Here is an 18,078-nt window from a genome sequence, read left to right as displayed (position 1 = left end):
AGGCAAGGCTCCAGACATCGGGCAGAGGTCGATAGACATTGAACATCAGACAAGGCTCCAGACTTCGTGCAGAGGTCGTCTGACATCAGACACAGCAGGTGTGGACCGCAGCAGGGTGGTACAGGCAGAGCGGCCTTGGACCGCAACAGGGTGGTTGAGTCATAGCAGGAACTCCAGACTTTAGGTTTAAAGCACAAACAGGACTTTATTCTCAGAAAGAGGACACAGCAGGGTTTCATATACAGAAAACAGCAGGAATTGAGGAACAGGACACAAACTGGTACCAGGTGAACACATGGACAAGACAGATCCAGGGCAGACATCAGCATACCAGAACTATAGCAGTCAGGACTGGAGCTGGGTATGGGCAGACCAGAGCAACAAGGCAGGACCATCACAAGACTAGGTTAGTTAACCTAAAGCAGTTGCTTGGCCACGCTCATCAGGGAAGAGGAACTTTTATACCAGATGTCTCCCAGCCATAGGCTGGAGACACCAATTTATGGTGCACGCACCACCCAAATATAAAGCAGGGAAGGTGAGCGTGCGCGCACCCTAGGCTTTAACCAGGAACCCAGAAGGATAAGCTCAGGGCTTGGGGCCTAGGGACAGAACACACATGGATTGCTGTACGGGACAGCAGAGGACCAAACAACAGGTGAGTGGCAGTGCAGCAGACCAGGGAACTGCGCAAGCAACCAAAAGGAAACAGCAATGGTATCCCAGCTGGGTAGAGGCGAGGAGAGTGCAGGGACATCGGCGCTAGGATGCACCTGGACGCCGGCATAAGTACGGAACCAGAAAGCCGACGTTACAACATGGTTCTGGAAAAAGCATTGTTAACCACCATATTGCTCCTATTTATATATTGCCAACATATACAATTGAGTGGTGGATATCTACAAACAATACAGAGTATCACATAGTTCACCAATTACAGAAAGAGTGAAAGTCCTGCTGACTAGCTACAATCTATAAGGAAATGGGGGGTTACAGTAGGTAGAAAGCATTGTCATGTATGGTCCAGCCATCATTATAATAAGTTACCAAGTGCTATTGGGTGAATGGACGATGTAGACAGAAGAATAAGAGGGATCAGAGTCTGGCAAAAAGTTACAAAGGGGAACAGGAAAGAGTTCAATTAGTAAAGTGATGTGATAGGTCTGTCCAAAGAGATGTGTTTTTAAAGCACACTTAAAAATGTGGGGAGCTAGATATTAGTCGGATTGTTTGGGGTAATGCATTCCAGAAAAGTGATGCAGCGCAAGATAAGTCTTGCAGACAGAAGTAGGAGCTTTGGCTTATGGAGCATGTTAGTCTAAAGCCCGCTTTACACGCTACAATATATCTTACGATGTGTCGGCGGGGTCACGTCGTAAGTGACGCACATCCGGCATCGTAAGGTACATTGTAGTGTGTGTGACAGGTACGTGCGATTGCGATTGAACGTTAAAACGTTCATCGCATGCACGTCGTTCAATTCCTAAAAATTGAACGTCAGATTGTTCATCGTACCAGAGGCAGCACACATCGCAGCGTGTGACACCCCGGCAACGATGAACAGATCTTACCTGCGTCTCCCGGCTAGCAATGCGGAAGGAAGGAGGTGGGCGGGATGTTTACGTCCCGCTCATCTCCGCCCCTCCGCTTCTATTGGCTAGCTGCCGCGTGACGTCGATGTGACGCCGAACATCCCTCCCACTCCAGGAAGTGGATGTTCACCGCCCACATCGAGGTCGTATGGACGGGTAAGTACATGTGACGGGGGTTAATCGTTTGTGCAGCACAATCAACAAATTGAACGTGCCGCAAATACGATGGGGGCGATTACGATCGCATACGATATCGTATGCGAAATAGTAACATGTAAAGCAGGCTTAAGGCGGGCTTTACACGTTGCGACATCGCTACCGATATATCGTCGGGGTCACGTCGTTAGTGACGCACATCCGACACCAGTAGCGACATCGCAACGTGTAAATCCTATGTGCGACGATGAACGAGCGCAAAAGCATAAGAAAATCGCTGATCTGTGTCACGTCGTTCATTTCCATAATGTAGTTACTGCCTCAGATACGATGTTGTTTGTCGTTCCTGCAGCACCACACATCGCTGTGTGTGAAACCACAGGAACGACGAACATCTCCTCACCTGCGTCCACCAGCAATGCGGAAAGAAGGAGGTGAGCGGGATGTTACGTGCCGCTCATCTCTGCCCCTCCGCTTCTATTGGCCAGCCGCTTAGTGACATTGTGGTGACGTCGCTGTGATGACGAACGTACCTCCCCCTTGAAGGAGGGATTGTTCGGCGGTCACAGTGACGTCGCCGAGCAGGTATGTGCGTGTGAAGCTGCTGTAGCGATAATGTTCGCTATGGCAGCAAGCACCAGATATCGCATGTGCGACGGGAGCGGGTGCTATCGCGCTGGACATCGCTTTCAATTGCTAGGGATGTCGCAGCATGTAAAGCCCGCCTTAGGGTATTAGTGGAATCGGGAGGATGGGTGATGGACAGAGATCAGGGAGGATATGTATTGTGGTGCAAAAATGTGGAGAGCTATAGAGGATGGGTGACTGGCACAAGGTGTAGGCATCGGTGTACTGGCTGGAGAGAAATACAGTGCTGGCTGCCGAATTTAGGACATATTGAAATGGAAAAAGTCTGGTTAGAGGGAGATCAATCCGAGGAAAGTTGCAGTAGTCCAGAAAAGAATGAATAAGAGCGACACTAAGGGGTACTTTGCACGCTGCGACATCGCAGGCCGATGCTGCGATGCCGAGCGCGATAGTACCCGCCCCCGTCGCAGCAGCGATATCCTTGTGATAGCTGCCGTAGCGAACATTATCGCTACGGCAGCTTCACATGGACTCACCTGTCCTGCGACCGTCGCTCTGGCCAGCAACCCGCCTCCTTGTTAAGGGGGCGGGTCGTGCGGCGTCATAGCGACGTCACACGGCAGGCGGCCAATCGGTGTGGAGGGGCTGAGATGAGTCGGATGTAAACATCCCGCCCACCTCCTTCCTTCCGCATATCCTACGGAAGCCGCGGTGACGCCGGTAGGATATGGTCCTCGCTCCTGCGGCTTCACACACAGCGATGTGTGCTGCCGCAGGAGCGAGGAACAACATCGGACCGTCGCGTCAGCGTAATCATGGATTACGCCGACGCTGCACCGATGATACGATTACGACGCTTTTGCGCTCGTTAATCGATCTCTGGCTTTACACACTACGACCGTCGCGTGACCAGGAAGTCTCCATTCAAGTTGCCTTCCCACCACTACACGACTCGATCGATGCCGATGTGCGTCATTTTCAATTTGACCCCACCGACATCGCACCTGCGATGTCGTAGTGTGCAAAGCCCGCCTAAGAGTTTTTGCAGTTTCAAAGGTGAGAAAAGGTCAGAGTCTGGAGATTTTTTTTAGATGCAGGTGACATGAGCTAATGAGCGATTTTAAATAGGAAATAAAGCAAGGTTCTGTGTGAAGTAGGACTCAAAAACAGCGAGGGAGGACCAGAAGCTGACATCCAGCTGTCAGGGAGAAGGACAAAAGTCTTGAAAAATAAGTATCAAAACTGTATATATTAAGTATCTGCATAAACTTGATGTATTTGTCAATAAACATAAAAACTTATGAAATGTTCATAATTGTACTACAGTAACCACAGAAACATCTGACTAAAAGATTTAAAAACACTGAAGCTGTAAAATGTGTGAAAACTAAAATTAGTCAATCTCAAAGTGTTTGGCCACATCTGTCCACTATGTAATGGCCTTTCTCAGTTTCTGCAGTTCAATTCCACTGATATAAATGAGATCTGAGCTGCAGAACCTAAAAAGAGCCACTATAAAGTTGTGCTATTCTGGCTCCTTATACTATGTATATACTATGGATACAGCAGGTGTCAGTCCCCCATCAGTTTGACATTGATGACTTGCCCTATTCTATCTACCTCCATCTATGATCTACACACGTGCTGATGATCTGATTAAAATAAATAAATCAGGTCAACAATTTATATGTAAAAATGTTTTGCATTGATATGTCAAGCTTGAATTTTCACATTTCTGTCATGGCATTCCTCGAGAATTTCCACACTACTCACAAAAAGTTAGGGATATTTGGCTTTTGTGTGAAAGTTATCTAAAATGTAAAAGTTCTCGCTACAGTGATATTTTATCATGAAAGTAGGGCATTCAAATAAAAGCATGCGATGGGGATCTCCCCTCATCTCAAACAAATTATTGAAACAAAAGTTAACACCAGTGGTGGGAGTAACCCCCCCTCCCCCCACAAAAAAAAATGTCAGCGTCTTAATAACTTATGATGTGGCCTTGAGTGTCAATTACAGCTGACAATGACGCCTCCTGCTGGTCACAAATGGAGTTCTTGGCTGCGGAATCATGTCATCTCATTGTTTTTAAAGGGCGGCCCTCAGGTCATTGAGGTTCTGGGGTACAGAGTTACAGCCTCTACATGGCAACTCAGCTGATCCGATAGGTTTTCTATGGGAGTCAGGTCTGGGGAAAAGTGCAGCCGCTCCATTTCAGGTTCCCCAGTCTCCAGCAGCAGTTTCCTAATGATCCGACCCCTGAGCTGAAGCATTCTCCTCCTTGAAAATGAAGTCAGGCCGGTGTTGTTCATGCAGAGGCACAATGACTGCATTAATGATGTTATTCCAGTAGTAGGGACTGTCACTGTACCAGTCACACAGTGTAAAGCCATTCTGTACTGACCACACACTGGCCCACACTGTAACATCACCACCACCAAAGGCTCATCTGGTGACAGCAGTGGCTGATGCATAGCGCCCTCCGTGATGTCTCCAACATAGTTGGTGGCCATCATTTCTGCTCCGTGTAATGCAAATTTCATAAGTGACCAGCACTGAGGCCATTGGTCCCTCGTCCAGCGTAGATGATACCTGTGTCTGGAGGTGTGCTCAGGTACCTTGCAGTTGTCTAGCACGTAGACCTTGCTGATGTAAATTATTTCGAATGACCTCATGTGACACCTGGGGGCCTCTCGCCTCCCTTAAATGTGCCTGGAGTTGTGTGGCATTCATCATCCGGTTGCGAAGGGCATTGTTCACAATGAAGCTGTCATCGGTGTGGGTTGTGGCCAAAGGATGTTCCACGTCTCTGCCTTTCTGTGACTCTTCCCGTCTCTCTGTATCTTTATACAACCTGCTGGTGACACTCTGTGCCACACTAAGCTCAGTGGACACTTCCGTCTGAGAAAATCCTGCTTGAAGCCTCTCAATGGCGCGGTACTGCTGATCAATTGTGAGGTGTCATCTTGGTCCTATGATGTCAAAATATGAACAGTGTGATGATGAGGAGGATGGTTTAAATAGCAATTTTAATTGAACACCAATATTTATTGGAGAAATCATGGATCTAACACCTGTTGTGAATTTTTCCATTAAGCTCCTTGTTAGAGAACATCAAGTTGTGCAAGCATTACTGAAACATTGAAAAGTTGGACATGTGCATTCGAAAATTTAGAGAAGGTCACATTAAGTTCACCTGTAAAGGATAGAGCGCATTTTAGGATTATACTAAAATTTCACCCAAAAGCCAAATATCCCTAACTTTTTCTGAGTAGTGTATCTTAATGTCAAAGCGTTAGAGAATTGAGAAATTGCATTCAACCTTGCAACAAAATTAACAAGAGGCAGTTTGGCAGATCATCTTGAAAGAGACAGAAAAAACAGTTTGACAATGAAAATCTAATGAGGCCATAAGACCTGAATTACTTAAAGATGACCATTGGGAGGGTGAGGGAATATGTGAATGGTGCTGCTCTAAGCTAGCCTAATGCTTGGATTAAGAAAGCGGCTTCAGAAAACTAACAAGCAGGAAATAAAGATAGCCAGTAATTCAGAGGTAGAAAATTAGTAAGCTCATGCCAAAAATGTACCATGTGTAAGCCATAAATAGTGTTAATTAGGTTGGATTTGCAACAATTAGCACATTTTGATTTATTCTACTTGATGGCAAGGGAGCTTAAGTTAAAGAACTATACTTACTGCTTCATAATAGGAGATTTTATTGTATATCTTATAAGCTTTCCTTTAGTTTCTAAATATTCTACAACTATACATTTATTGTGTAAATTTAATTTGTAACCTTAGCTATCCACTCCAGACCCATAGGAGGAAAGCCCACAACTAGGGATGAAACTTATTTGCTTGTCCACACCTTCTTACAACTTTTACCAAACCATAATCTAGATAGGTCCATAATGTGATGTCTGTGTGTGTGTGTATATATATATATATATATATATATATATATATATATATATATATATATATATATATATAAGTTTGGACACACCTTCTCATCTCTAGAGCAACTGTTAAAACTGTTAAGAGGAGACTTTGTGCAGCAGGCCTTTATGGTAAAATAGCTGCTAGGAAACCACTGCTAAGGACAGGCAACAAGCAGAAGAGACTTGTTTGGGCTAAAGAACACAAGGAATGGACATTAGACCAGTGGAAATGTGCTTTGGTCTGATGAGTCCAAATTTGAGATCTTTGGATCCAACCACCGTGTCTTTGTAGAAAAGGTGAACGGATGGACTCTACATGGCTGGTTCCCACCGTGAAGCATGGAGGAGGAGGTGTGATGGTGTGGGGGGGGCTTTGCTGCTGACACTGTTGGGGATTTATTCAAAATTGAAGGCATACAGAACCAGCATGGCTACCACAGCATCTTGCAGCGGCATGCTATTCCATCCGGTTTGCGTTTAGTTGGACCATCATTTATTTTTCAACAGGACAATGACCCCAAACACACCTCCAGGCTGTGTAAGGGCTATTTGACTAAGGAGAGTGATGGGGTGCTACGCCAGATGACCTGGCCTCCACAGTCACCAGACCTGAACCCAATCGAGATGGTTTGGGGCGAGCTGTACCGCAGAGTGAAGGCAAAAGGGTCAACAAGTGCTAAGCATCTCTGGGAACTCCTTCAAGACTGTTGGAAAACCATTTCCGGTGACTACCTGTTGAAGCTCATCAAGAGAATGCCAAGAGTGTGCAAAGCAGTAATCAAAGCAAAAAGTGGCTACTTTGAAAAACCTAGAATATACAGTTAGGTCCAGAAATATTTGGACAGTGACACAATTTTCGCGAGTTGGGCTCTGCATGCCACCACATTGGATTTGAAATGAAACCTCTACGACAGAATTCAAGTGCAGATTGTAACGTTTGATTTGAAGGTTTGAACAAAAATATCTGATAGAAATTGTAGGAATTGTCACATTTCTTTATAAACACTCCACATTTTAGGAGGTCAAAAGTAATTGGACAAATAAACCAAACCCAAACAAAATATTTTTATTTTCAATATTTTGTTGCAAATCCTTTGGAGGCAATCACTGCCTTAAGTCTGGAACCCATGGACATCACCAAACGCTGGGTTTCCTCCTTCTTAATGCTTTGCCAGGCCTTTACAGCTGCAGCCTTCAGGTCTTGCTTATGCTCAATTGGGTTAAGATCTGGTGATTGACTTGGCCATTGCAGAATGTTTCACTTTTTTGCACTCATGAACTCCTGGGTAGCTTTGGCTGTATGCTTGGGGTCATTGTCCATCTGTACTATGAAGCGCCGTCCGATCAACTTTGCGGCATTTGGCTGAATCTGGGCTGAAAGTATATCCCGGTACACTTCAGAATTCATCTGGCTACTCTTGTCTGCTGTTATGTCATCAATAAACACAAGTGACCCAGTGCCATTGAAAGCCATGCATGCCCATGCCATCACGTTGCCTCCACCATGTTTTACAGAGGATGTGGTGTGCCTTGGATCATGTGCCGTTCCCTTTCTTCTCCAAACTTTTTTCTTCCCATCATTCTGGTACAGGTTGATCTTTGTCTCATCTGTCCATAGAATACTTTTCCAGAACTGAGCTGGCTTCATGAGGTGTTTTTCAGCAAATTTAACTCTGGCCTGTCTATTTTTGGAATTGATGAATGGTTTGCATCTAGATGTGAACCCTTTGTATTTACTTTCATGGAGTCTTCTCTTTACTGTTGACTTAGAGACAGATACACCTACTTCACTGAGAGTGTTCTGGACTTCAGTTGATGTTGTGAACGGGTTCTTCTTCACCAAAGAAAGTATGCGGTGATCATCCACCACTGTTGTCATCCGTGGACGCCCAGGCCTTTTTGAGTTCCCAAGCTCACCAGTCAATTCCTTTTTTCTCAGAATGTACCCGACTGTTGATTTTGCTACTCCAAGTATGTCTGCTATCTCTCTGATGGATTTTTTCAATTTTTCAGCCTCAGGATGTTCTGCTTCACCTCAATTGAGAGTTCCTTAGACCGCATGTTGTCTGGTCACAGCAACAGCTTCCAAATGCAAAACCACACACCTGTAATCAACCCCAGACCTTTTAACTACTTCATTGATTACAGGTTAACGAGGGAGATGCCTTCAGAGTTAATTGCAGCCCTTAGAGTCCCTTGTCCAATTACTTTTGGTCCCTTGAAAAAGAGGAGGCTATGCATTACAGAGCTATGATTCCTAAACCCTTTCTCCGATTTGGATGTGAAAACTCTCATATTGCAGCTGGGAGTGTGCACTTTCAGCCCATATTATATATATAATTGTATTTCTGAACCTGTTTTTGTAAACAGCTAAAATAACAAAACTTGTGTCACTGTGCAAATATTTCTGGACCTAACTGTAAGACATATTTTCAGTTGTTTCACACTTTTTTGTGAAGTATTTCATTCCACATGTTTTAATTCATAGTTTTGATGCCTTCAACGTGAATCTACAATTTTCAATTTTCAGAGTTATGAAAATAAAAAAAACTCTTTGAATGAGGTGTGTCCAATCTTTTGGTCTGTACTGTATATATATATATATATGTATATATATGTATATATATATATGTGTGTGTATACATGTTTATACGCATGTTTAAGTGATGTTAAATAATTGCAAAATCAGAGTATTGGTGCAGCACCAAAATAAGTAGTAAATAAAATCAAAGGTCAGTAACGTGTGTAGATTACAGCGGCTTCTAATCCTTTGATACAACATACTGAATCATAAATTATTTAAATTAATAAATAGGAGTTGTAATAAGTAAATTAAATTAAATCTTACACATATAAATCATTCTTTATGCTTTTTTTGTGGTTAGACTTTGAATCAAAACGTATACTCCTTCCATAGAGGAATGAGCATATCGTGTGCCATATTTCCATATTGTAGGATGGGATCACGTTTGTATTTTTCTTACAATCCATCATATTTTATTTTAGCACTTACAATATATACTGGCAATATTTACAGCAGCACCTGAGGGGATGAAGCAGGACACCAGAAACGCCAATAATCACACACAAATAGCTGTGTATGGGCTCAATAGAAAGTCTATGAACCACTCTGTGCTTTCTGAGCAGCATAAGTAGGACTTTTTTATTTTGAGCTTTCAATGGAGTTCTTAGGACTCCTGCAGAACTACTTGTGTCTCCGCAAGCATGAATTAACATGCTGCAGCACGGGACGCCGCACCGCAGGTCAGTTTATGCTGCGGAAAACAAGAAGCACCATGGGCATGAGATTTCTATAAATCCCATCCACTGTTCTTGTACTGTACAATGCAGCGCTTTAGAAGCATGGAAAACACTGCTATTCCTGATAGTGGGCACGTACCCTAAATGCAAGTCCCCTGCCCGTCATACTCCCCTTTCGGCGGCTTCATTGCTTTTAAGCACCGCTCCGGTTCTACGGCGCCATCTTGTGCCCATAATTTCTGGCTGGCTGGAAGTCATAAATTCTGTCACAAGGTCTCACTGCAAGTCTATGAGAACGAGTATGATATTCATAGACTTGTACTGAGTTGTGACCCCCGGTGTGCCCCAGGAAACACTGGAGCTACCAGCAGGTCACAAATCACAGGAGACTGATAGGAACTCTGCTGGAAAAAGTTGAAGACGGCGGCAGGTGAGTATAAGACCGGGGGCAGAGGACTTACATTTAGAGCGCTACTCTAGCGGTGTAAGTAAAATACAACAACAACTTGGGAGTGGTGCATTAAATGCTTCTTAAAAGTGTTGCTGAACCTTCAAAAAACTTGTCCACTTTTGAAGGACGGTAGCCCTCTATGCTTCTGCTCTTAAATTTTCAGCTTGGTGAGGGTTTCAGCACCCAGACTCCTTCCAATCCAAATTTCTGACATTTTTGAAAGTGCGGTTACATATTAAGCCATCTTTCCTTACACTATTTAGTTCCCTTGGTAGATAAAAAATTAGCACACCCCAAAAAATGTGTTCTGTTCTCTGTATCGCAAGTTACATTTTATCCGTGTGAAGGGACCGGCTTTATTGTTCGAGGAGGACATGCAACGGATGCATAAAGCTGGATACAAAACCAACTGAAACACGTTACCTCCAGGACATCAGTGACATTTTAATGACCTGTCTGCCATACGTTTTTTCATGCTAACATCCACCTCATGCTGAGCTATTTGTGTTCATATATCAAATTTCCTGAACATCATATACATTAAAAACAAAATCACGCAGACATTGCTGCATCACAGACAGACAGACCTGCTCACCTAAAAATAGAGCCTCCCAATCGATCAGCCATGGGAAAAATAATTTAACACCTCTTGTAATCTACATTAGGTCTTAAACTCCAGTTGCAACCAAAGCTGCATTTACAATTCCGATGGCTTATTCTCAACAAATCTTAAAGGGAACCTGTCAGCAAAAATTGTGCCCTAAACCTAAAAGTGTCCCCTTCTGCAGCTCGTGGGCTGCGTTCTAGCAAGGTTCCTATAGTTATTATGCCCCCTTTTAGATCAAAATAAATAGTTTATAAAGTGGTACCTTTCAGTTTGAAAATCTTGTTAATGGTACACGGGGGCGGGCTGTCTGGTGTCCGTTACTGTCCCTCCTGCCGCTTTAGGCCGTCCCCCAACGCTCATTTACATACCTCAGGACGCCGCCCAGTGCGTCCGAGGTCTCGCGCATGCGCCGTGCCACTGTAGCGGGACTGTGCACAGTGGGACCGCTGGTGATGTTGCGCAGGCACGAGATTATGGCCGGTGCTGTGATTTTCATCAGCAAGCTCCCGCCCATAATCTCGTGCCCGCGCTTTTCCCTCTGCTCCACCGTTCTGCGCATGCCCTGACCAGATGATCGGTGGTGTCCTGCTCCGCTCCTCCCATCTATTTCCTGCTTCAGGGCTAGATGGGAAAAAGGTGACGTTGGGTAATCTGGCCAGGGCATGCGGAGAACGGTGGAGGCAGAGCGAAAAGCGCGGGCACGAGATTATGGGCGGGAGCTTGCTAATGAAAATCACAGCGCGCCCATAATCTCGTGCCTGCGCAACGTCACCAGCGGTCCCACTGTGCACAGTCCCGCTACAGTGGCACGGCACATGTGCGAGACCTCGGACGCACTGGGCGACGTCCTGAGGTATGTAAATGAGCGTAGGGGGACAGCCTAAAGCGGCAGGAGGGACAGTAACGGACACCAGACAGCCCGCCCCCGTGTACCATTAACAAGATTTTCAAACTGAAAGGTACCACTTTATAAACTATTTATTTTGATCTAAAAGGGGGCAGAATAACTATAGGAACCTTGCTAGAATGCAGCCCAGGAGCTGCAGAAGGGGACACTTTTAGGTGTAGGGCAAAATTTCGGCTGACAGGTTCCCTTTAAGTGGTCCTGTGAGATGCCAATTTGATCTACAGAGCGGTGGTCATCAAGCCGGGACTCTTCACCTGATGCACAACTACATCGAAGACACCCTCATAGCTTGTGATGGTCTGCGGATGCTACAACACAAAGCTACACTATCAGTTCTGACCATATATACCTGTGAACAGAACATACAACCTCGGGCATAACAATTCCAAGCTACATCTACTACCCAGCATCTGCTGCCAGCTGGACATATCAGGTCTTCAATACATTGGAGTCTATCCAAATTTTCAAGATGTGCAAACATTAAAAATAACATTGCATTTTCATGACGATAAATGGCAAAGTGAGCCAATGTTCTGGCCTCACAAAATATAAAAGAGAAGACAGCAGAAATGCTTTTATCTGTATACAGAATATAGTAAGCATAATCATATAATACATCTATAGTCTGTCATCTAGAAAATACATCAGATCTACTTTTAATTTTGGAAAATCTACCAAAAGATAATTTGCATATTTAGTTTAAAAAAAAAAACAACACAAACCCTAATATAACATCTACTAAGGTTTGCAATGCCTTTCCATCTTAAGACATAATAGTAGTTCGTATTTTGGGGGATGCAACAGAAAATGGATGAACTAGTTCGTCCTACGGTAAAACAGGTACTAAGTCACAACATGGTAGCTTTACATCCTTACTCATCGCCCTTAGGGGTACTTTGCACACTACGACATCGCAGGTGCGATGTCGGTGGGGTAATGTCGAAAGTGACACACATCCGGCGTCGCTCTTTACTTCGTAGTGTGTAAAGCCTAGATGATATGATTAATGAGCGCAAAAGCGTCGTAATCATATCATCGGTGTAGCGTCGGCGAAAACCATAATTACCTTGCTTGTTCCTGTGGCAGCATACATCGCTGTGTGTGAAGTCACAGGAGCGAGGAACATCTCCTACCTCCTTCACCGCGGCTCCTGTCGGCTATGCGGAAGGAAGGAGGTGGGCGGGATGTTTACGTCCCGGTCATCTCCGCCCCTCCGCTTCTGGCCGCCTGCCATGTGACGTCGCTATGACGCCGCACGGCCCGCCCCCTTAATAAGGAGGCAAGTCACCGGCCAGAGCGACGTCGCAGGGCAAGGTGAGTGCATGTTTAGCTAGCGTAGCGATAATTTTCGCTACGTCAGCTATCACTACATATTGCAGCTGCGACAGGGGCGGGGACTATCGCACTCGGCATCGCAGCATCGGCTTGCGATGTCGTAGTGTGCAAAGTACCCCTTATCCCCTGCATCGGTGATTGCTGTAAATGGCCAAGAGCTACTGAATTAATTTATTCCTCCTCCACTCTCAATCCCTCCAACAAGCCTATCCATCAAATTCTCGCAAGTTCATTGCCTAAAGGGTGCTTTACACGCTGCGACAATCGCTAACGATATATCGTCGGGGTCACGTCGTTAGTGACGCACATCCGGCGTCGTTAGCGACATCGCAGCGTGTGACAGCTAGGAGCAACGATCAACGATCGCAAAAACGTCAAAAATCGTTGATCGTTGACACGTCGCTCCTTTTCATAATATCGTTGCTGCTGCAGGTACGATGTTGTTCGTCATTCCTGCGGCACCACACATCGCTATGTGTGACACCGCAGGAACGACGAACATCTCCTACCCGAGTCCAACAGAAAAGGAAGGAAGGAAGGAAGGAAGGAGGTGGGTGGGATCTTCCGCCTGCTCATCTCCGCCCCACCGCTTCTATTGGACGGCTGCCGTGTGACGTCGATGTGACACTGCACGAACTGCCCCCTTAGAAAGGAGGCGGTTCGCTGGCCGCAGAGACGTCGCAGGGAAGGTAAGTCCGTGTGACGGGTCCTAGCAATGTTGTGCGCCACGGGCAGCAATTTACCCGTGACACACAACCGACGAGGGCGGGTACGCTCGCTAGCGATATCGATATCGCAGCGTGTAAAGTGCCCTTTAGAGTAACCCTCAACTCTGCTCTCTCCTTCAAGCCACACATCCAAGCTCTCTTCACCCCCTGCCGACTAAAGGGTACTTTACATGCTGCGACATCGCTAGCGATCTCGTTAGCGATGTGAAATTCTAGATCGCAAGTGCGATCTTTTGAGATCGCACATGCGTAAAATGACCTATGTGCGATCTCGAAAGATCGCACTTGCAATCTAGAATTTCACGTCGCTAATGAGATCGCTAGCGATGTCGCAGCATGTAAAGTACCCTTTAAACTCAAAAATATCTTTCGGATCCGTACATTCCTTTATCAAGAATATGCAAAAACACTAGTCCATGCCCTCATCATCTCCCGCCTCAACTACTGCAACCTCCTGCTCTGTGGTCTCCCTTCCAACACTCTTGCGCCACTACAATCTATGCTAAACTCTGTGGCCTCATTCATCCACCTCTCCCCTCGCTATTCCCCAGCCTCACCACTCTGCCAATCCCTTCACTGGCTTCCCATTGCCCAAAGACGTCAGTTCAAAACACTAACCATGACATACAAAGTCATCTAGAACCTGTCTCCTCCATCTGTGGCCTAGTCTCACGGTACCTACCCGCACGCAAGATCCTCACAAGACCTACTTCTCTACTCCTCTCATCTCTTCTTTCCACAATCACATACAAGGTTTCTCCCGTGCCTCCCCCATACTCTGGAACACTCTACCCCACCATATCAGACTCTCACCTACTGTGGAAACTTCAGAATGAACCTGAAGACCCACCTCTTCCGACAACCTACAATAACCCTCAGACTACTCCCCACTGCGCAACCAGGTCTACCCTCACCTACTGTATCCTCACCCATCCCCTTTAGATTGTGAGCCCTTGCGGGCAGGGCCCTCTCTCCTCCTGTACCTGTCTGTTTTTGTAATGTTAATGATTGTTATACTTGATTTTATGTATACCCTTTTCACTTGTAAAGTGCCATGGAATAAATGGAGCTTTAATAATAAATAAAATAATAGCAGCACTTTTACAGTTAAAAGCTCTACTGCGGTGCCGGAGGGCGCTTTTTTACAGTATAGATTGAAGTTGTTAGTCAGCACCATGATACGACGAGCTGGAGCTCCGATGATGCCCTTGTCCCCACTTCCCCAGTCCAACAATGGTTGCTATTGGTAAGTCTCAAGAGACTGACTAATCATGTTACTGTGGGACAAGGATAGGTCTGGTCCACCGCTCTGCACACCTCTAATTCAGTCAGGAATGGCAGGCAGAGCAATCAAAGTGCTAACTTTTGTTGGTGCACTGCTGAAACTTGTGGTGCGCTTCCCGTGCAGAGCCGCTATACTCTTGCAGTGTACACTGCTGACAACTACGGTCTCCTAATCTCATCTTCTGATTCCGTTCCAGGCCCTGTCCGATAATTTTACAAAACACTCCAATTTTCCAGGTGACTATCACTCAGACACACTTTAAGGCAATTCGAATGTTTTTGTATTACATTGACAATATCCACCCCAAAATGACCCCGACTTTGACCATCTATTCAAATACATGCAGATCACTAATCACTTCTGCAAGAAATGTACTTGGCCTTCTATCCACCCAAAAGGACATATGCATAGATGAGCCCCTAATCCATTTTAATGGGAGACTTAAATTATGATAATTTTGAAGGAAGAGGGCCTGTTACAACTGAAAAATGTTCACACACTGTGAGAGTACCTGAGGTTACACCCACAGATGTATGCGAGAGTACCTGAGGTTACACCCCCAGATGTATGCGAGAGTACCTGAGGTTACACCCACAGATGTATGCGAGAGTACCTGAGGTTACACCTCCAGATGTATGCGAGAGTACCTGAGGTTACACCCACAGATGTATGCGAGAGTACCTGAGGTTACACCCACAGATGTATGCGAGAGTACCTGAGGTTACACCCCCAGATGTATGCGAGAGTACCTGAGGTTACACCTCCAGATGTATGCCAGAGTACCTGAGGTTACACCCACAGATGTATGCGAGAGTACCTGAGGTTACACCCCCAGATGTATGCGAGAGTACCTGAGGTCACACCTCCAGATGTATGCGAGAGTACCTGTGGTTAAACCCACAGATGTATGCCAGAGTAACTGAGGTTACACCCACAGATGTATGCGAGAGTACCTGAGGTTACACGCACAGATAAAAAAAAAATTATGATGAAGGGACACCTGGATTGAAAACCCTGAAGGCCCATATCTGGGAGCAAGTGGGATAATTGTGTGAGAACTGGTGCACCCAGTGCTGGATCTCTTGTAATTTACAGTTAGTTTTGTACTTAAGTCACAACCAAAGCTGCATTTAGGATTTTGGTGGGATTACAGTACATCTGGTGGACCCAATGCAGGAGCAGGACACCACCGTAACGTAGATAGCTTCTACACCAGCCTCCCACGTCTTACAAACTGTCCTATCAGAGCAGCATGTGATACTGTGAAAAGTAAAAGAAATTCCTGGATGGCTAACTGCTCAGACAGCGAGAGAGAAGGGCACAACAAGGCCACAACTTGGTGGCAATAAAGTAAAATGACAAGAAAAATGTTGATCTTTACATCAACACATGGAAATGGTGGCACCCACTCCAATGTGCAATGAAATTTCCAGGGTGACCCCCAGACCCGATTTCATCATGGGGTACAATAAATACATGGGGAAGGATAAGGTGCTGTCGTAGAGAACCATGCTAAAAACGAAAAAGCAGTATAACAAAACAAAAAAAGAGATGGCATTGTAGAACGCCTGCGTGCTACAACGATGTGCAGACCAAGCTGAACCATTTGTCACTTTCAGGTGGTAGCAAATCAAGGCTTTAATATTTGAACACTAAGAAGGGGAGGGCATCAGTACTTCTGGAGCTGAAGGTGTCCGTATTGTACCAAGACAAGATTACCCCGGTGAAGTCACCCAAACTGCAAGAAAAGGAGAACTGTAAAAAAAGTGCAGAAACCTGTTTCAGAGGTAGATTAATAAAAGTACACTATTTATCAAATTACCATGTCCTATAATCATTCGTTAGCACAGATCTTGTAGAGATCTGTTGGCAAAAAAGTTCTGCACACTTACCGTAACTTTTTTGTACTTTGTTAATTTCTGCAGTATTAATTTTTTTTATTTTTTTTTTACATTGGAGTCTATGGAGAACGGATTCCTTAATGGATTGACATTTATTTTCCATTGGTAAAGGATCTTGTAAGCAAAAACCGAAACCTTTAGAAATCAAACAAAAACAAATTACTAAATAGCAATACATTACCCGATCCATTCTCCATAGAGAAAAAAAAAATAAAACAGATCACCAGAAATCAGTCATAAAAAGTTGTGTTTGCACTTTTTTGCCAACGGATCTCTGCACGATCTGTTCTAATGAATGATTACTGGACGTGTGAAATCAGCCTTACACAGTTAATCACTTTTATATGCTCATGTACTTGTCAGAACCTATATAAGCCACTGTATTAATTCAAATATCAGCAAATGTCCGAATAAAACTAGTGTCTCGTTAAATCCCCAGATTGATTTGTTAAGGGATGTCTGATACCTCACTGGTTCTGCTAATGTGACATTGCATCTGCAAACCATGCCAGCAAAATCTGCTGTCTAATATAGCCTTCTACCTTTTGAGCTCTGCTGTGTCCGAACAGTAGTTTCTGACCACATGTGTGGTATCACCATACTCAGGAGAAATTGCATTTTTTTAATCTATATTTTGCTCCTTTGCATGAAAATTTACTGTTAACTTTTAAGCCCTCTAACATGTTAAAATTAAAGAGAGTCTCAAAAACTATTTTGATGAAAATAAATAAATGTTATTTTTTAACTAATTTTGTGTGGTGAATGTCTTTAAATTTTTATGTCCTTAAAGTTCTGAATTTGCTATTTTTTCACGATTTTCAGTACATTTTAGACATTTTATAAATAAGTGCAAATCATATTGTTGTAATTTTACTACTAACAAAATAAACTACTAAAGAAGTACAGAGTGTCACGGGGCATTAGTAGTGTGGAATGTTCTGTGGTTTGATGAAGCACATGTTTACCTGAATGGAACGGTGAACACACAAAACTGTCGCAAATGGGCTACCAAAAAACGCATGCGGTCGAGGGGGTTCCGCTGCATTTGACAAAGGAAACCATTTGGTGTGGCTTCACCTCATCATTCATCCTCAGACCATTCTTTCACGAAGAAATGAGGCCAACTAGGGTTGCTATCTGCAGCAGCGAGATACCAGACAATGCCGGAAACCGTGGTCGTTACACAACTCCAACAGCGGCAGGGTCTTCAGACGACCACCGTCATGCATGATGGAACACCTCCTCACATCGAAAATCAAGTGAAGAATGTTCTGTGTGCACATTTTCCTGATGACAGGATGTTGAGCCGATGCTTCCCTAACA

This window comes from Anomaloglossus baeobatrachus, chromosome 11 (genome assembly GCF_048569485.1).
Source record: "Anomaloglossus baeobatrachus isolate aAnoBae1 chromosome 11, aAnoBae1.hap1, whole genome shotgun sequence".
NCBI classification, from domain to species: domain Eukaryota; kingdom Metazoa; phylum Chordata; class Amphibia; order Anura; family Aromobatidae; genus Anomaloglossus; species Anomaloglossus baeobatrachus.
The sequence above is the reverse complement of the archived record's forward strand: the minus strand, read 5'-3'. Positions refer to the sequence as shown.